This window comes from Suricata suricatta, chromosome 9 (genome assembly GCF_006229205.1).
Source record: "Suricata suricatta isolate VVHF042 chromosome 9, meerkat_22Aug2017_6uvM2_HiC, whole genome shotgun sequence".
Lineage (NCBI taxonomy): Eukaryota > Metazoa > Chordata > Mammalia > Carnivora > Herpestidae > Suricata > Suricata suricatta.
This window is the reverse complement of record NC_043708.1, coordinates 3508405-3527367: the sequence shown is the minus strand read 5'-3', so window position 1 is coordinate 3527367 and position 18963 is coordinate 3508405. Positions and strand designations below refer to the sequence as shown.

The window sequence follows — 18963 nt, the reverse complement described above, 5'->3', positions numbered from 1 at the left end:
CCCTTGTGGGGATGAGACTGGGTGTTACCTGTAAGTGATGAATCACTAAATTCTACTCCAGAAACTAATATGACACTATAAGGTAATGAATTTAAATAGAATTTAAATTTAAACAAAAACTTGAAAAAAAAGAGTCAAGCAAGGTCTGATGATGTGAATGGAATGCATTCTGAAAGTGTCTTGTGATTAATTCACTTCTGCATTGTGGAAATTTGTTTCAAAAGGAGATTTGGTATGTTACCTCTGTGAGAATAAGTCTGTTTCTAGATGTCAGTGATTTGGAAAAATTTAATTATGGAATCCTGGGAATTTATGGGAATTATTCTTAGGGAATAAATTAACAAAATCAGTACATGATAGGTAGGTAGATGAAGAGAGTAATTCATGCCGGATTAATTAAGAAAAATGTGGTAGAATTTTTTTAATAGTTTATTGTCACATTGGTTTCCATATAACACCCAGTCCTTGCCCCACACGTGCCCCCCCATGACCATCACCCCCTTCCCTCCCTCCCCCTCTCCCTTCAACCCTCAGTTCATTTTCAGTATTCAGTGGTCTCTCAGGTTTTGTGTCCCTCTCTGTCCCCTACTCTCTTTCCCTCTTCCCCTCCCCATGGTCCTCCCTTAGGTGTCTCCTGTTCTCCTGTTAGACCTATGAGTGCAAACATATGGTATCTGTCCTTCTCTGCCTGACTTATTTCACTTAGCATGACACCCTCGAGGTCCATCCACGTTGCTACCAATGGCCAGATTTCATTCTTTCTCATTGCCATGTAATACTCCATTGTGTATATACCACATCTTCTTGATCCACTCATCAGGTGGTGGACATTTAGGCTCTTTCCATGATTTGGCTATTGTTGACAGTGCCGCTGTGAACGTTGGGGTACATGTGCTCCTATGCAGCAGCACTCCTGTGTCCCTTGGGTAGATCCCCAGCAGTGCTATTGCTGGGTCTTAGGGGAGTTCTACGGATAGTTTTTTGAGGAACCTCCATCTTAATCAAAACCCATGAGAAAGTCGGAATCGTAGAATTTTTGTTTACACAACTGGGAAGCGTTGCGGTGTAGCACAAAATCCGTAGGTTGATGGTGTTACCCCTCTGGATCTGGGCCACACAGAGCAGTGGCTCTTGCATGTGAGTGACACCAACATCCCCTGCAGGGCTGGTTAAACTGCAGATCTCCAGGTCCGTCCTCAGCATTTCTGCTTTAGCGACATTCAAGTGGGGCCAGAGAACCTGCGTTTCGAGTGTGTTTCCACGCCCATAACGTCTCATTTAGAAACAGTGCTTTGAGGATCAGTTTTGAGTCAGACACATGTAATAGTTGATGCCCTTGCTTTGCATCAATGGTGGTACCAGGTTGTTTATTTTATTAAGGAAAAAAAGAGAGGAAAACCAAGAAATGGACTCTCACTTACAGAGTAAAACACTGGGGGTTCCAGGGCGGCGGTGGGGGGGGGATGGGTGAGATAGGGGAGGGGGGTTGAGGAGTGCGCCTGCGTTGAGCACCCAGTGTTGTGCGGAGGTGCTCAATCACTCGGTGCTACACTTGACACTGACGACTACTACTAGTAATAATAACGATAATGCATAAAATAAAGAAAAGCAAGGAGCAAAGTGACAGATCCATTAATTCATAAATATCTGAACCTTTAAGTAAGTGAAAAGAGAAAGCATGACTCGATGGAGAAAATTCTTTTAACATCATCTTTATGCTCTGCAAAACGGTTGCCCCTGAAGTGATGACACATTCCGTGCAGATCCAGATCTTTAGGCTACCTCTATGTTTAGGAATATATATGTAATATGAATAAATGGCTATACATGTGAATCAACTAAAAAAAAAGACAGGCCTGTTCTAATGATAAGTAACCAAAGTTTATGATTAATTTTTAAAAAATGTTTTTATTTATTTATTTATTTATTTAGAGAGAGAATGAGCAGGGGAGGCGCAGAGAGAGAAGGAGAGAGAATCCCAAGCAGGCTCTGTGCTGTCAGCGCAGAGCCGAATGCGGGGCTTGATCTCATGAACCATGAGGTCATAACGTGATCTGAAATCAAGAGTCAGATGGCTAACCAGCTAAGCTGCTCAGGGGCCCCTAACGTTCATGATGAATTTGATTTAGTATTACTTTGGAAGATTTTATTTTTTTTAAGTGACTTAAGTTCCAGTTAGCTAACAGGTGTGCGGTCTGGTCACTCAGCCCCTGCGTGCATCCCCCCGAGCTCCTCCCAGCGAGTGCCCTCCTTAATCCCCTCCCCTGTTCCCTCCACCTCCACCCACCTCCCCTACTCAGGAGGACTTTAAAAGTAGATCACATCCATGTCACTCACTTTTATAACTCTTTAAATTTCTATTTCAGCATCTCCCTAAACACTCCTTAACTGATAAAGGTATAAACTACTTTTGTTATGAAGACAAAGCACTTAGGAGATGTAAGTAGTAATCAGCGTTTTAGTTCTGATGAGAGTGGTATATATATATATATATGTATATATATATATATAAATATGCAAATTCTATGAGAAAGGCAAACTATGGACCAATGATGTGAGTGGAATGCATTCTGATCTATATTTTATGATCAAGACTTGTATGGTTTACTGAGGTCCAGTGCAAAAAGGGATTGAAGTGTTGGTGTCTGTGGGGGTGAACCTATATATAGATTTCAGTAATAGTTAAGGATCCTGTTCTTAGCCTCTGGTACTTTATGGATTTTGCTTTTATTACAATAAATAAATGAGAGAAACAAATATGTCAGTGCATAAAGATGAAAAGGGTGAAGCATAACCTACTATGAAAATACATGGTGAGGCAACCATTACTACTAATATAGCTTGGAACTAGTGTAGTTCATCGATAAACAGATCAAGGGCATTGCATTCTGGGTAAGGAGAATACAGATGATGATATGTAATAGTATGTGTTCTTGCTTTGAGTTAGTGGTAAGTTCAAGTGGTTCATTTACTAAGAGAAAAGGAAATACCACTGTACTATACTATACTATACTAAATACCCAAGTGACCAAGAAAATGAATTAAAAAAAGTATGTATTAACAGGAAGATTGTCTCAATATCTTATTATCTGCAGTGGTAACCAGAGGTCATATATAAGTTTTATGTTTGATTAATTGTACGAGAAAAATAAATAAATGTTATTATACATTAATAAATACCTAAATGACTTTGTATATATGAATGGTGGAAAGTATGGATCAATAGGATGTCTCAACCTTTTTATTGCTTTCTTTGCTTAGTTCCCTTCAGAAGGGATACCGAGGCTGATTTCTGTTTCCCTGTGATCAATATGATCACATATTGTCATTTCATCCTGTTATTCTGTGTCAGGGAAGATGCTCAGATGAGTAACAGTCAAAGATCTGGTTTTCATTCAGGTCATTTGTTTAAGTGCTTTGTGCGGTATTATTAAAAATTATTAAATTCATAGAAGTGTTGACTATGGTCTAATAACAAATATGATATAAAGCAAGTTGATTGATAATGTGCAACCCTGAGACTGATTAACAGAAGAGATACAGTCCTTGTGGGAAATGGTGGTGTAGACAGAGGTAGGGACATTCAAGCATCTTGCTCTAAAGATCTTTTTTGTAAATCATCAATTTTTTATTATTGTCAGACAATTAATGATTCAATCAATAACAGATATAGACACAAATGAAAAAAAAAGAAACCCAAACATGGATGAGGGATGATGGCTGGTGGTATATCATGGATGATAAAATAAGTATCTAAAACGCTGAGACCCAACACAAAACATAATTAGTTCAATCCCTGTTTTGGAAATGATCTTATGGACAGATATGAGAAGTATATAAAGGTCGTGCTCTTATTTTGGATTTAAAGGTTTAACTTTATTGTCATCAGTGGATCAATGTTAGAACCATTTCAGAACTATAAATAAAGAGAGAATGAAGCACTGTCCAATTATGAGCATATGTTGGGAGGTAGGACATATTATTAATAAAAATTAAAAACACTGATGCCCATTAAGAAATTAATGGATTGAGGCACCTGGGTGGCTCATCAGTTGAGCGTCCAACTCTTGATTTCGGCTCAGGTTATGGTCCCAGGGCTGTGGGAGGGAGCCTCGTGTGGGGCTCTGTGCTGAGCCTGAAGCTAGCTTAAGATTCTCACTCTCTTACTCTCTCATTCTCTCTATATGTAAAATAAAAAAGTGGAGAAAAATAAATGAATCCAGGGTATTACTTCTTTGGCTAAGGATTATGTAGACACAAGTAATTAAAAATCAATTTTTTAATTCTGGATCAGTTCCAAGTTCAAGGTTGTTCCCTTTGTTAGTAGGAAAAATATATATATAGTGAAAAATTAACATACCCATAAAAAATTAAGTAAATGAAATGTGGAAGGGAAGGGTAAGTTAGACAAGGGCTTAAGTTTCTATATCAACTTCTCTGCTCTGTACTTCTCAGAATGGAAGCCCCTGGGGTGATGTAAGCATCTTCCATCGCCACGAGCTCTGGTTGCATTTATGCATTAGGAGCGTGGAGACCAATGTGAGTAATAGTCCAAGTTCTTGTGTATGGATTTGGGTGGTTTGCTTACGAATATTCGCTGTATTGTTAATGTGAATTAATGACACAATAAACAATTTAGAACCGAACCAAAGAAAGCGTGCCAACCCTGGACCAATGATGACGGCTGGTGGCGTATGAGTCATGGATGATGGTGAATAACATGTGTCTGGAACTCTGAGGTCCAGCAGGGTATTCTCTTTGGTTGAAAGGATGCTGTAGACAGAAGTCAGGACTATGCAAAGATCTTGGTTTTGGTCTCTGTGTTTGTTAATGCATTTTCATTCCGTTATTATAATTGGAGGAATGAAATAACCTATCAATAGATAAATAAAGATGAATATAGCAAGGTATGCTCTAATTATAAAATATTTGATAAGGCAAGAAAGAGAATAAATACATATGAGAAGAGTGAAGTCGAAAGAGGGATAAATGGCTACATAGACTGTTACATCCTCGCTAAGGATGATCTAGACAAAATAAATAATAGACAGTGTTCATTTTCTGGGTCAGGGACAAGGTCTAAGTTGTTCATTTTCTTCAGAGAAAATGAAATAAGTACAGTAGACTCTTAGTGAAGGATTGTCTAGATCGCTGAGAGGTGAAATGCAGAGGTGAGGATCAGTGACGATGAGCCATAATTTGTTACTTCCCCTCTGCTCTGTACTCCTCAGAATGGACACACTTAGGCTCATTCAGGTGTCTTCAGGCGTAGGAGCTGTGCGCTGGCCACTGTGTCTTAGGAGCATGGACGACAATGTGAGTCATAACCAATGTACTTGTCTTAGTTTGAATGTTTTGGCTTTTTAAAATTACTGTAGTATTAAAAAGTGTCTAATAGAATCCAAAAGCCCAAGCATACCCATATCACGTATCATGGATGTGAACCAATTTGATGTTAAGTCATATGGGAAATACTGAGTTCGGTTAATGAAAGAGTTCGTTCTCAGTGGAAATGATCCTATTGATAGATGGTAAGGGTATTCAAGGCTTTTGTGAATTTTTTTCTGGTGACTTGTGTTTATTCTGTATTAGGTAGTCAACAATAAACAGATTTAGATGACAGTAGAAAAAAGAGCCAGTCCTGGACCAATGATGATGGCTGATGGCATAGGAGTCATGTGTGATGAATACTTGTGTCTGGAACTCTGAGGTCCAACCCAAAATGGAGCCATTCCACATTGTTGAATATATGAGGGTCTTGGTTTTTATTCATTTTTATTCTACAGTTACAATCGAATCAGTGAAAATAGCAATAAGCATGTTACAAATAAATAAAGGAGAGGGGTGAAAGCATGGTCCGAATATAAAAATATGTGGTGAGGTGTGAAGTACAATGAATATATATTGCGAACATTGACAGTGAAAGAAAAGAAATGGTACCGAAGTTGCCCCTCTCGCTGGGTATGAAGACCAGTCAATGTTCATGTTCTTCGTCAGTGGCAATATTGGTGGTAATCGGTCACTTACGAGATCATAAGATAGTTGTGATCACAAATGAGTAATGGACTCCATGGCTGAATAAGTGAAAGTGGAATTAAGGGCCAAGGCAGAGAATGTGTCCATCTTTTTGTTGTGGTGGTGGTTCTGCTCTTTTGTACTCCGCAGAGTGGTGTGGTCCAGCTGATGGAAGGTCGTTCACGCTCAGGTGCGCTACGTTTTGGGGAGCATGGAGACCAGTGTGAGTAATACTCAATGTTCTTCTTGGCTAGACTATTGTTTTAAAAGAGATTTCCACTGTATTATTAAAAAGCAGTAAATATAATCCTATAAAATGAATGAAATCTTACCATCTGCATTGACATGGATGGAGCTAGAGAGGGTTATGTTAAGCTTAATAAGTCAGTCTGAGAACAATTACCATATAATCTCACTCATATGTGGAATTTAAGAAACAAAGCAAATAAGCAAAAGGGTAGGAAAGAGAGAGAGAAGTATACCAAGAAACAGACTCTTTTTTTCTTAATAGTTTATTTTCAAATTGGTTTCCATATAACACCCAGTGCTTCTCCCCACAAGTGTCCCCCACCATGGTTATGGTGGAGAAACAGACCCTTAACTGTAGAGAACAAACTGATGGTTAGCCAAGGGAAGGTGGGCGGGGGGATGGGTGAAATAGGGGATGGGGATTCAGGAGGGCATCTGTGATGGGCACCCGCTGATGTACAGACGTGTTGAATCACTATATCGTACACCTAAAACTAATATTACACCGAATGGTAACTAATTGGAATTTAAATAATACTTGAAAAAAGTACTGAATAAAATCAAAGAAGGTGAGACAGGCCAGTGTTAAATATCAGATTAATATGTTGATTAACGCATGTATGAAACACTAAACCGAGTTACTGAAAGGAATTTCGTCTCAGTGGAAATTATTGTGTAGATGAATGGTAGAGATACTAACGAATATTATTCTTGTTTCTTCATGTGGTTTATGTATATTTCTTTGTTAATGAATTAAACAGTGCACACATGGAGGTGGTCCTGGAGAGAGAAAGCCAGGGTTGGAGCCACCAGTGACCACAGGTCACATATATGAGTCACATATGATGGAGAGGAGTCTGGAACTCTGAGGTCCAACACAAATGGAATCTGGCTCAGTCGGTCCAGTCTCCTTTATGAAGGGAAACTGTAGATGGATGTCAGGAATATATAGGGATTTTGTTCTTGGTCTTGGAGTTCATGAGATGTTAAAATATTATTATAAAGGTATCGATGGAAGACTAAATAAACATACATAAATGACTAAAGATGGAGACAATGAAACTTTGTAAGCAAAATAAAACATATACTAAAGAAAATGCATATTAGTATAAGGAATGTATATTATGGATTTGACTAAGGGTGATTTAGACAGTGATAGGTAATAATCAATTATGACTCTCAGTCAGGTATTAGTTTCAAGTTTATTTTATTAAGCAGAAAAATAAATAAACATTATCAAAAATTAATACATGCTCAAATGACTGGGCAAATGAATGGTGGAAAATATGGAGACAATAACTCAATCTTTTATCACATTGTCTGCATGTCTCGTATTTAATCATATCTTCAGAGTAAGTGCACTGAACGGATTTTAGTATCCATGGTGATTAAGGCTGTTCTGTTAACTTTGTGTTAGAAAAGAGACCAACGTGAATAATTGTCAGAGATCTTACCTTCGTTTGGGTGATTTAAGAGCATTCACAGTATTATTAAAAAGTAATAAATATCATCAAAAAATTAACTATGGCCCAGTGACAAATATGATATGAAATATTAATGTTGATTCATTGATAATGTGCAACTTTGAGGTCGATTAATGAATGATATAATCTATGTATTACATGATTCTACAGATAGAAGTTAGGTTTATTCACAGGCCTTTTTTAATGATTTCATGAATTGTCCATTTATTTTTATTATCAATGTGTTAACAATTTAATTATTAAAAATATAGAAACAAATGAAGAGAAACAGGCCCCAATATAGACCAGTAGTTGACGGCTGCTGATGTAGTAATTGTGCATTGAGTGTTACGTGTCTGTAGCTCTCAGTCCACAGGAAATAAGATGTAGCCTCTTTTCTGTTGCAAATAATCCCCTGGGTCAATGTAGAAATGTACAAAGCTCATATTTTTTTTTAAGTTTATTTATTTTGAGAGAGAGAGTGCAGGGGGTCAGGGCAGAGAGAGAGAGAGAGAGAGAGAGAGAGAGAGAGAGAGAGAATCCCAGGCAGGCTCCATGCTGTCAGCACAGAGCCCAACAGGGGGCTCAGTCCCATGAACTGTGAGATCATGACCTGAGCCAAAGTCAGACGCTTAACTGATTAAGCCACTCAGGTGCCCCACCAAACTCATCTTCTTATTTTGGATTCATATATTTAAATTTATTATGGTGAATGAATCAGTGATCAAATATAGAGACACTGTCCAGCTAGGACTATATGTGGTGACATGGAAATATTGTTAATAAAATTGAAAACATTCTTGCTCAAGCAATAAAATAATAAGCATTTATGCCTTTTTTGCTTAAGAATTATATAAATACTGATAAATAAGAGCCATTGGTATTGTTCTTGGTCAGTGTCAAGCTGAAGCTTTACTTTAGATCAAAAAAGTACCTCCTTATGAAAACTTAATGAGCATCCAAATGAATACATGAAATCCAGTAAAGAAGAATCAATGGAGATAGGATCTGAAATTTTCTATTGTCTCCTCTACTTTGTACTCCTTAGCATGGAGCCATCAAGCAGATTTAAGGATTCTTCCTTGGTCACGTGATCTCGGGTTGCATTCATGTGTTAGGAACATGGAGACCATGTGAGTAGTAGTCAAAGTGTTGATCTTAGTTTCAGTACTTTGCTTACAAGGGTTCGGTGCATTATTGAAAACCACAGAGTATAATCGGTGGAATCCAAATAGCCCACTGAGAAAAATGGGATTAATATGAAGCATTATAATGATGAACGAGTATAATAAAAATTGAGGATAATTAACGAAAGTGATATTGACATGAGAACAATTCTAAATTGATCCTAGGGATTTCTAGGCTCTTTGTGGGTTTCTGTGAATAATCATTTTTAAAATTATAATTAGTGAATTATGAATTGATCAATAAATGATGTAGAAACAAATGGTGACAAGCAGGGACAGTATTGGATCGATGATGACCGCTGGTGGCGTATGAGTCGTGCACGATGACTACGTGTCTAGAGCTCTGAGGTCCAACACCAACACTAGACGGGGTCCAGTCCATTGTTCCTCTTTGATGTGGGCTCGAGGCAAAGGTCGGGAATATATAAGGACCGTGGTTTTGGTCATTATGTCCATGAATTTTCTTCCTATTTTTATAATTGGATCAATGAAATTCTTAATACACAAATGTGTAAACAGATTTAAATCAAGAATATGAAGCTGTGTCCAATTATGAAAATATGTGGGGAGGCAAAAATTACTACTATATAGTAATATATTATATTGAAAAGACTGATATCCATTAGGAAAGAGATGATATGAGGGTGTTACCTCAAAGTTGATGGTTTAGACAGTGTTAAGTGATAGTGTTTCTATTCCTTGGCATGGGGAAGATTGATATTGTTTGTTTACTTAAGAGAAAATAAAATATATGTTATCCTAAATCACTACCTACCTATATGACTGACTGAACGAAAGATGGACACAGGGATGAATGAACACAAGGTCTTAATCTTTTTGTCATCTGCTCTGTCTTGTACTCCTTAGAATGGTCCCACTTGGCTGATTTCGACATTCCACCACAGTCATGAGCCCTATGTTTGCCTCTGTGTGTTCAGAGCATTGAACACAATGTGAGTATAGTCAAAATTCTTTTCTTGGCTTTGTGGTTTTTCAAAAAGGTTTTCACTGCATGATTAAAAAATTATGAAATATAATTTATGATTGCCAGCCATGTCTAAATAAGTCGAATGAGGTTACTATGAAGCTTTATGTTAATTAATCTATCTAGGAAACATTGAGGTCAATTAATGAATGATATATATTGTCAGTGAGAATTAATTCTATAGACAATGTTTGAGATAGGGGCCTATACCAAGTTTTTGTGACCCCTCCCTACGTATCATTTCATTATTAGTGAATTGATGAATCAACAAATAAGCTATGTAGACATGACTGAAGATAATACAGGACATACCTGGATGAATGATGACCGGTGTTCATGTATGAGTCTTTCATGATGAATCCTACGGGTCTGGAACTCTGAGGTCCAACACAAAAGAAATCTAGTCCTTCCCTTCCCCGCCATTTGCAGTGATTCTATAGGGAGATGTCAGGCATAAGTGAGGGCATGTCCTTGGCATTTGTGTACATGAATGTTTAAAAGTATCATTATAAAAAGTAAATAGGATAAACAGCATATAAATGAATAAATGTGAATAGGGTGAAGCATTGTTCATTGCCAAAATATATAAGTAAAATGATGTTAATATACATCAGAATGGAAAATAAAATATTCATGCATCTGTGTCTGAGTAAGAGGGATGTGGATAATGAAAAGTAATAGTTACTGACTGAGTCAGTAATGATTTGAACGTTTGATTTATTAAGGGAAAATTGCAATAATTTCATCAATTTCATCAATAGCCTAATTGGCTACAAATGCATTGGAGATATATGAATTAACGGAGAGAATATCTCATTATTTTGTCATCTTGTCTTCTTCTTACTCTTCAGAACGATGCTTGAGCTGATTGCAGCTTCTGCTGTGACCAGGGTTGTCATGTCCCTTTTCAGTCTGGAAAGAGATGAAGACCCACAGTGGTTAAAGTGGCTGTGCTGGAGTGGGACATTTATGTAAGGATAATCGTGGTATCATTGAAAGGTATTCAGTTGTTAAAAAAAATTATTGATGGTCTTGTGATAAATGTGATTTCAAGGATCTTATTTTTGGCATTTTATAAACCATGTATTATTTTTATAATTATCAATGAATTAATGATTTAATTGATAAAAAATAGAAATGAACTAAGAAGCGACTCAGTCGTGGACCAGTGATGATGGCCAGTGGTGTAGGAGTCACGGACGATGAAGCTCTGTGTCTGAAACTCTGAGGTCCAACGCAGAACACCATTTGGTCTGTTTCTTCTGTTGAAGTTGTTTTCCACAGAGAGACGTCAGGCATAAGATCATATTCTTGTAGTTTTTCATAGATAAGGATTTGTTATTATTAATGAGTCAATGATATAAATAACATATAAAGCAGATATAAATAAACATATAAAGAAGAATAGGGTGACGAGTTGTCCAAATACAAACACATGTGGCAAGGCGGAAGATATGATTGCTAAAATTGAAAACACTGATGCCCGTTAAATAAATGGATCAAAAGATCATCTCTTTGAGCACAGTCACATAGATGTGCCTAAGTGAGAGTCTAATTGTTCTTCCTCAGACTAAAGATTGAGTTGTTTCTAAGATGAAAGTATATGTATAAAGGAAGAATAATAAACACATACATTCTGGGTAAATGAAACGTAGAAAGCGTGGATCAATGCAGATTACATTTCAGTTTTCTTTATCATCCACTGTGTTCTGTGCTCCTCAGAATGAACTCCCTGGAGATGATGTGTCGTGGGCATTTGTTCACCTCCCTGTAATAGGAGGATGGAGATTAATGTAAGTAATAGTTGAAGTTTTTTTCTCAGTTTAAGTGGGTTTGCTTAAGGTCATTCACTATATTATTAAAAAGCATAAAACATAATTAAAGAAGCTGTATCTCAGTGTTAAGTATGGATGCTTGAAGCACATTGATTAAGGCACAGAGGAAATGTGAGGACATTAATGAGAGAGATATATTGATGTGAGATTAATTCTGTATTTAGATTTGAGACTTCGAGTCTCTTTAAAAATTGTACTACTTAAAAATTATCAGTGAATTAATGAATTCACCAATTAGTGAATAAATAGTGAATTAGTGAATTATTTGATAAACAAATAGAAATCAATGTAGGAAACGAGGGGACAGTGTTGGATCGATGATGACCGCTGGTGGCGTATGAGTCGTGCACGATGACTACGTGTCTGGAGCTCTGAGGTCCAACAGGAGACGTGTCTAGGCCATTTCTGTTTTTTGAAGGCATCCCATGGACGTATGTCAGGGAAAAATAATGGGTTTATTTTTGGTCTCGGTATTCATGTATTTTAATTTTATTATTATAATTGGATAATTGTGAGAACCTATAAATACATAAATAAATAAAGCTGAATCGAGTGAAGCAGTGGCCAATTATAAAAATATGTAGTGAGGCAAGAAATACTATTAATCTTTGATGGAAACTTTGAAGTTCAGTTAGAAATAAATGGTGTTTGACTGTTACCTCTTAGGGGAAGGATGATGTAGACAGTGTGAGTTAGAAACAGTGCTCATATTCTGTCTCAGTGGTAATTTCAAAGTTGTTTGTCCTCTTAGCAGACTAAATATAGACACCAAATTAACGATTGCCTGCATAACTATGTGCATGTTGAAGCAGGGATCAATGGAGAGAATGTCCCCACCATTTTTGTCATTTGCTTTGCTTTGTACTCCTTAGAAGAGACACACTGAAGTTGATTTAAAGCTTCTTCCTCCATCCGGAATGCAGGGTTGCATCACCTGTTGCCGAAGACTGGAGGCCAGTGTAAGCAAAAACCAATTCCTTGTGTTGATTTGGGTTGTTTCTCAAGGGCATCTACTACAGTAACGAAATAGTTGAAACATAATCAGAGAAGGCCATCTTAATCCTTACTGATAAGAGATTGAGAGGACATTTTATATAGATTAATGCATGTATGGAAAACTGATCCATGACTGAGATACGATGATGTGAAAAGGGCTCTAGAGGCACATTAAGGGAAGCACAGCCTTTTTGGGGTTTGTACGTAATAGGATTTAAGAATTATAATTAATGAGTTCATAAATTAATAAACAAGATAGAAATAAATGAAGAGAAAATGGTTTTTTCTGGATCAGTGATGATGACTGCCGGCGTACGAGGCCCAGATGATGAGTGATACGTGTCTGAAACTCTGAGGTCCAGGACGAAAGCAACGTGGTCTTTCTCTTCATCATTTTCTTTACTTATTATAATTGGATGAAAGAATCTATAAACCCATGGATCAGTTGAGAGAAAGTCTCAATTTTTTTTATCACTTCCGTTTGGTACTTTTCAACAGAGAAGCTCCAGCTGTGAACAAGGTCATCAAGTCTCCTCTTCTGTAGGAAAGAGACCAAGGTGAGCCATAGCCAAAGTTCTTTTCTTGGTTTGGGTCATTTGTTTAAGGGCTTTCATGGTATTATTAAAACATAATAAATAAAATGAAAAATTAACCATGGCTCAATGATAAATACAATAAGAAACATGTTGATTAGTTGATAACAGGTAATATTGATATTGATTAATGAAAGAGGTATCTCTTTTGGCAGTAATTCTATAGGGAGAAGTTGGGGATATTCAAGGATCATGTTCTTCAGTTTTTGTTAATTATGTATGTATTTTATGATTACCAATGGAGGTATGATTTAATTGATACAGATACACAAATGAGCACACTAAAAGTGGCCTCTAATGGAACCAGTGGTGATGACGGGTCATGGGTGGTGGGTAGTAGGTGTCTGGAACCCTGAGGTGCAATACAATAAATATTCTGTTTTCTCTGTTTATTTGACCCTCTGGGTAGATGTTAAGAATATATAAAGATCATGTTCTGATTATGGATGAATATATTTAGTTGTGCTATTGTTAATGGGCCAATGATAGAACCACTAAAAGAAATATCAATAATAGAGCAAAATGAAAAGGCAAATTATTATCTATCAATGTAATATGGTGAAGCAAGAAATACTAATAAAATTTGCAAGCACCGACGCCCATTATGAAATAGATGTTTCTAGGGTGTCCCTTCTTTGGTCAAGGATTATAGACGTGAATAATTAAGAGTTAGTTTTATTATTCTGGGTCAGCGTCAAGTTTTAAGCTTTACTTTTTGTTAAGAAAAAAAAATCTACATCATGAAAAATGTATACATTCCTAAATGAGTATTTTCAATGTGGAAAGCAAGAGTCAATGGGCGTAAAAATTCTATCATTTTTTCCGTGTCATCAGCTGTAGTTTGTACTTCTCAGAATGAACACATTTGAGCTCACCATGCATTCTTCTCTGGTGGTGACCTGTTCGGCAGCACCCGTGTGACAGAGGCACTGAAATGCACGTGAGTAATGGTCACATTCCTGGCCTTTGTTTCAGTGATTTTTTTTTTCAGCACATTCAGTGTATTATTCGAAAATGCCATATGAAGTCACAGAAGGCCAATTGTAGCTCTGTGATAAATACTGAATTTTATAAGACAATATATTATTAATGCATGTATGGAAAATTGAAAATGAAAGACACATGAGACTAAGTCTGTGCTCAGTTTAAGGACAGAAGGACTTATTTCGGTTTTTGAGAATAATAGGGTTTTAAATTATTAGTGAACCAGTAATTGAATCATCATACAGAGAGACTATCACTAAGAGAAGAGGGACAATGTTGGATCGATGATGACCACTGGTGGCGTATGAGTCGGACACGATGAATACGTGGGAGTCTGAGGTCCAAGAGGAACCTGATCTCGTGCACTCCCGTTATTTGCAGGCATCCGATAGGCAGGCGTCAGGAATATACTAAGATCTTGGTTTTGGTCTTGGTGTTCATGCATTTATATGTATTGTTATAATTTGATAAATAGATTCTATAAATAAGTATATCAATAAAAATGATGAACGGAGTGAAGCATTGTCTAATTATATAAGTATGCAATTAAAAAATAAAAATATGTGATTAGGCAAGAAATACTATTATTGTACGATGAAAACCCTGAAGTTGGATTAGAAGCAAGTGGTATATGACTGTTACCTGAAGAGCTAAGGATGATACAGACAGAGGAGTTACAGACAATGCTCATAGTCTGGGTCAGTGGTACATTTCAAGCTTGTTTTCTTAAGGGAAAAAATTTACACCAAATTAACGCCTGCCCAAATCCCTGACTACATGGGAGGGGAAAGGCAAAGACCAATGGAAAGAACGTCTCAACCTTTCTTATCATTTGCTCTGCCTTGTACTTCTCAGAACAGGCACGCGGTACCTGATGTAAGGATCCTTCCCTGATCAGGGGCTCTAGGGCTGCGTTTCTGGAAGGAGTTGGAAGACCAGTGTGAGTAATAATCAAAATTCTTATCTTGTTTGGGTAGTGTAGTAATCAAAAAGTATGAAATATACTCAAAGACCGTCAACTGTGTTTTAGTGATGAATACAGGGTTAAAATTAAAGTATTTTACTGAGTAAAGCATTTATGAAAAGCTGATAATAAATATGACAGATACAATAAGGTGGGAATGGATCCAGATTCATTATTAGGGCAATCAAGACCCTTTGGAGGTTCTGTGAATCAAACCGTTGTAAAATTATAATTAGTGAATTAATAAATTAATAAACCATATCGAAATAAATGAAGAGAAAGCAGTCTTCTCTGGATCAGTGAGGATAATTGCCAGCGTATGAGCCGTGGATGATGAGTGACATGTGTCTGGAACTCTGAGGTCCAAGATTGTGGTCTTTCTCTTCATGAATTTCCACGCTTTATTCTTATCGGGTCAATGAAATATCAATAAGGAAATCTATAGAAAATAAAGTAAACTGTAGAACCCTTGCCCTATTTTAAAAATATGTGGGGAGGCAAATTACTATTGGTATAATTTGAAAACACTGACGTCCATCGAGAAGTAAATAGTACCTGACTGTCCCCTTTTTGGCTCGGATGGTACAGACAGGACAAGTTATAGACAGTGTTTATTTACACTGTAGGTCAGTGGGAAGTTCGAACTGGCTTGCTTTTATGAAAGGTAGCGGAATAATTATACTCCAAAAATGCTTTCCTAAATTCCTGACCAAATGATGAACGGAAAGATGTCTCATTTTTATCATGTTCTCTTTTCAGTTCTCTTCAGGACAGATGGTCTCGCTGATTTCCGCTCCTGCCCTGATAAAGAAAGATTGTGATGGGGCCTGTGTCCTAGGAGAATAAGCCAAGGTGAGTAGCAAGCGATTTTGTCTTGGTTTGGGTCATTTGTCTAAGGGTATTCACAGTATTAAAAATTAATAAATACCATCAAAAAGTAAGGAATTGCTCAATGGTAAGTGTATGATAGGAAACATACTGATTAAATGATAACATGTAACATGGAGATTGATTGATGAGAGATATGATCTATGTTGGTATTTATTCTATAGACGGAAGTTAGGGATTTTCTTTTTTTTTTTTTAATTTTTTATGGTTTTATTTTATTTTGAGAGAGAGAGAGAGAGGCAGAGAGTGAGCAGGGGAGGGGCAGAGAGAGAGAGAGGGAGACACAGAATCTGGAGCAGGCTCCAGAAGAAGTTAGGGATTTTCAACTTGCTGATTTTTCAGTTGTTGTTAATCATGTATTTTACTATAATCAATGAGTTAGTGATGTACTTGATGTAAGTGTAGAAATGAATCAAGAAAAAGTAGGTCTTTTATGTACCTTTGATAATGACTGTTGGCAGTGAGTTAGGGATGATGAATGAGGTCCAATTCAAAACGTAGTCTTTCTCTGTTTATTTGCTCCCACGGACAGATTTTCAGATAGTACAAAAAATGCTTTTACTGGGTTTATAGATTTAGATGTATTATTAGAAATAGATCAGTGATAGACCCATTGATGATATGTAAATAGCAGATAAATATAAAAGCATGAGGCATTGTCCAACTTTGAAGACCTGTTTTTAGGCAAGAAGTATTAAAAAAATTGTGAACACTGACACCCATTAAGAGTTAAATGGATCAAGAGTGTCACTTCTTTAGCCAACGGTCATTGAGCCATGAGCGATCAAGAGTCCTTTATATTGCTCTGGGTCAATCTCAAGTTTGAGGGTTTTCAATGCTGTTGTTGTTAAATAAAAAAGCCAACGTTATGAAATACTCATAAATATCTGAATGACTGAGTCAATGAAATGTGGAAAGCAAACATCAATGAAAATATTGTATTTTATTTTATTTTTTACCACGAACTCCAAATGGACACACGTCGGACTATTCCATGGTGGCGAGCTGTGTGGTTGCATCTCTGTGTTAAACCACAGAGAACAACGTGAGTAATATCAAATTTCATGTCTTGGTTTCCGTGATTATTTTTTTCTCAGCATATTCAGTGCATTATTTGAAAGTTCTGTGTAGTAGAATCACTATAGCTCAGTGACAAATATTGAATTTTATGAAAACATTATACTGATTAATGCATAAATGACTAACAGCCTAATTTTAAGAAGAGATATATTGATGTGAAAGTGATTCTATTCACAGATTAAGAATATCATGATTTTCTTGGGCTTTTGTGAATAAGGGTTTTAAAATTATTAGTCATGAATGAACGAATTAGTCAATAAATGATATAGAACTGAATGAAGGAGAAGAAGGACAATATTGGATCGATGATGACCGCTGGTGGCGTATGAGTCGTTCACGATGACTACGTGTCTGGAGCTCTGAGGTCCCACAGAAATGGAATCTGGTTTATTGTCCTGATTGAGGTGATTCTATAGACAGATATTAAGAATATATAAGGATCTTGTTTTTGGTTCTTATGTTCCTGCATTTTCGTTCAATTTTTATAATTGGATCAATGAAATTATCTATAAGCAAACATATAAATAAAGAAAGAGGAAAGCAGTGAAATCTTATCCAATTATAAAAATATGTGGTTAGGTAGGGAATAATATTAATATATATTTAAAATAATGATGTCTACAAGGGAATGTATGGTGCAAGATTTGTTCTTTGAGGATGATACAGTTATTGATAAGTAATAGACCATGTTCATATTCTTTATTAGTGGCCAGATCAATATTGGCCATTTACTTATGAGAAAATAAGATTTGCATTATTGCAATTCACTGGCTAATAATTGACTAAATTCAAGATGGGATGCAAGGACCGATGAACATAGTATCTCATTCCCTTGTATCTCTTGTTCTGCTCTGTACTCTTCAGAATGGACACACATGTGCTGATTGAACGTCATCTATGGTCTCGGAGCTCTGTGGTTCCCTCTATGAAGGAGGAGGATGGGGATTCATGTGAGTAACAGTTGAAATGAGTTCCTTGGTACATGCGTTGTTTTTTTAAGGTGATCACTATGTTATTGAGAACTACAAGACATAATGCAAGGAGGCACTGTGTCTCAGTGATAAATGTTGGATACATAAGCTCTTTTAATGAGTAATCCATGTGTAGAAGACTGAAGATAATTAAAAAGATCTACTGATGTGAGAATGCTCAAGGTAGAGATCAGAGACCTATAAGTTCTTTCTCAGTTTTTGTCAGTTAGAGTCTTTAAAATTATTAGTGAATTGATGATTTACTCAATTTAAAAAAATCAAGACTGAATGAAGGAGAAGAGGGGCAGGATTGGATCGATGATGACCGCTGGTGGCGTATGAGTCATTTACGATGACTTCGCTTCTGGAACTCTGAGGTCCCACAGAAGAGAAACGTAGTTTATTCCCATTGTTTGCAGGGATCCAGTGTGGACAGCTGTGAGGAATATACAAGGATCTTGTTTTTGGTTGGGGTCTTCATGCATTTTCTTTCCATTTTTACAATTGGACCAATTAAATAATCAATAAACAAACATAAATAAAGATGAATGTGATGGAGTGCTGTCCAGTTATAAACATATGTGGTTATACAAGAAATACTATTAATGTACTGTGAAAACTCTGACGTTTAATTAGAAGTAAGTGGTACATGACTCCCCTTACATGTATGGCTACGGATGCCGTTGACAGTAGAAGTCGTAGACAGATGTTCAGCGTCTGGTTCAGTGGTAAAGTCAACGTTGTTCATTTTCT

General features: G+C 36.7%; 1 long non-coding RNA gene, 7 other non-coding genes and 5 pseudogenes across 21 annotated transcripts in view; all 13 read left to right on the top strand.

The window, feature by feature from the left end:
- Positions 1-18963, top strand: part of LOC115301645 — a 74861-nt gene that overhangs the window by 53207 nt on the left and 2691 nt on the right. For 13 of the 14 annotated variants that reach the window (XR_003913213.1, XR_003913219.1, XR_003913218.1 and 10 more), the window contains 15 exons: positions 2367-2439; positions 4456-4539; positions 5232-5316; positions 6166-6238; positions 8776-8860; positions 9782-9867; positions 10751-10898; positions 11622-11692; positions 12607-12693; positions 13229-13287; positions 14158-14263; positions 15163-15247; positions 16031-16123; positions 17197-17204; positions 18104-18189. This is a non-coding gene — a long non-coding RNA (uncharacterized LOC115301645). The remainder of the gene's footprint in view (positions 1-2366; positions 2440-4455; positions 4540-5231; positions 5317-6165; positions 6239-8775; positions 8861-9781; positions 9868-10750; positions 10899-11621; positions 11693-12606; positions 12694-13228; positions 13288-14157; positions 14264-15162; positions 15248-16030; positions 16124-17196; positions 17205-18103; positions 18190-18963) is intronic. The other variant, XR_003913214.1, reaches the window with a different exon arrangement.
- On the top strand, positions 4668-4745 carry LOC115303176. The gene has a single exon (XR_003913881.1). It is a non-coding gene; the product is annotated as a small nucleolar RNA SNORD113/SNORD114 family (small nucleolar RNA).
- LOC115303184 lies at positions 5643-5716 on the top strand. Its single transcript, XR_003913886.1, has one exon. It is a non-coding gene; the product is annotated as a small nucleolar RNA SNORD113/SNORD114 family (small nucleolar RNA).
- Positions 7066-7140, top strand: LOC115303223. The gene has a single exon (XR_003913914.1). It is a non-coding gene; the product is annotated as a small nucleolar RNA SNORD113/SNORD114 family (small nucleolar RNA).
- On the top strand, positions 9197-9268 carry LOC115303182 (annotated as a pseudogene).
- On the top strand, positions 10213-10287 carry LOC115303195. The gene has a single exon (XR_003913893.1). It is a non-coding gene; the product is annotated as a small nucleolar RNA SNORD113/SNORD114 family (small nucleolar RNA).
- Positions 11061-11134, top strand: LOC115303198. Its single transcript, XR_003913895.1, has one exon. It is a non-coding gene; the product is annotated as a small nucleolar RNA SNORD113/SNORD114 family (small nucleolar RNA).
- LOC115303179 lies at positions 12045-12116 on the top strand (annotated as a pseudogene).
- On the top strand, positions 13018-13092 carry LOC115303197. The gene has a single exon (XR_003913894.1). It is a non-coding gene; the product is annotated as a small nucleolar RNA SNORD113/SNORD114 family (small nucleolar RNA).
- LOC115303191 lies at positions 14585-14652 on the top strand (annotated as a pseudogene).
- Positions 15564-15638, top strand: LOC115303194. The gene has a single exon (XR_003913892.1). It is a non-coding gene; the product is annotated as a small nucleolar RNA SNORD113/SNORD114 family (small nucleolar RNA).
- Positions 17538-17609, top strand: LOC115303187 (annotated as a pseudogene).
- LOC115303189 lies at positions 18522-18593 on the top strand (annotated as a pseudogene).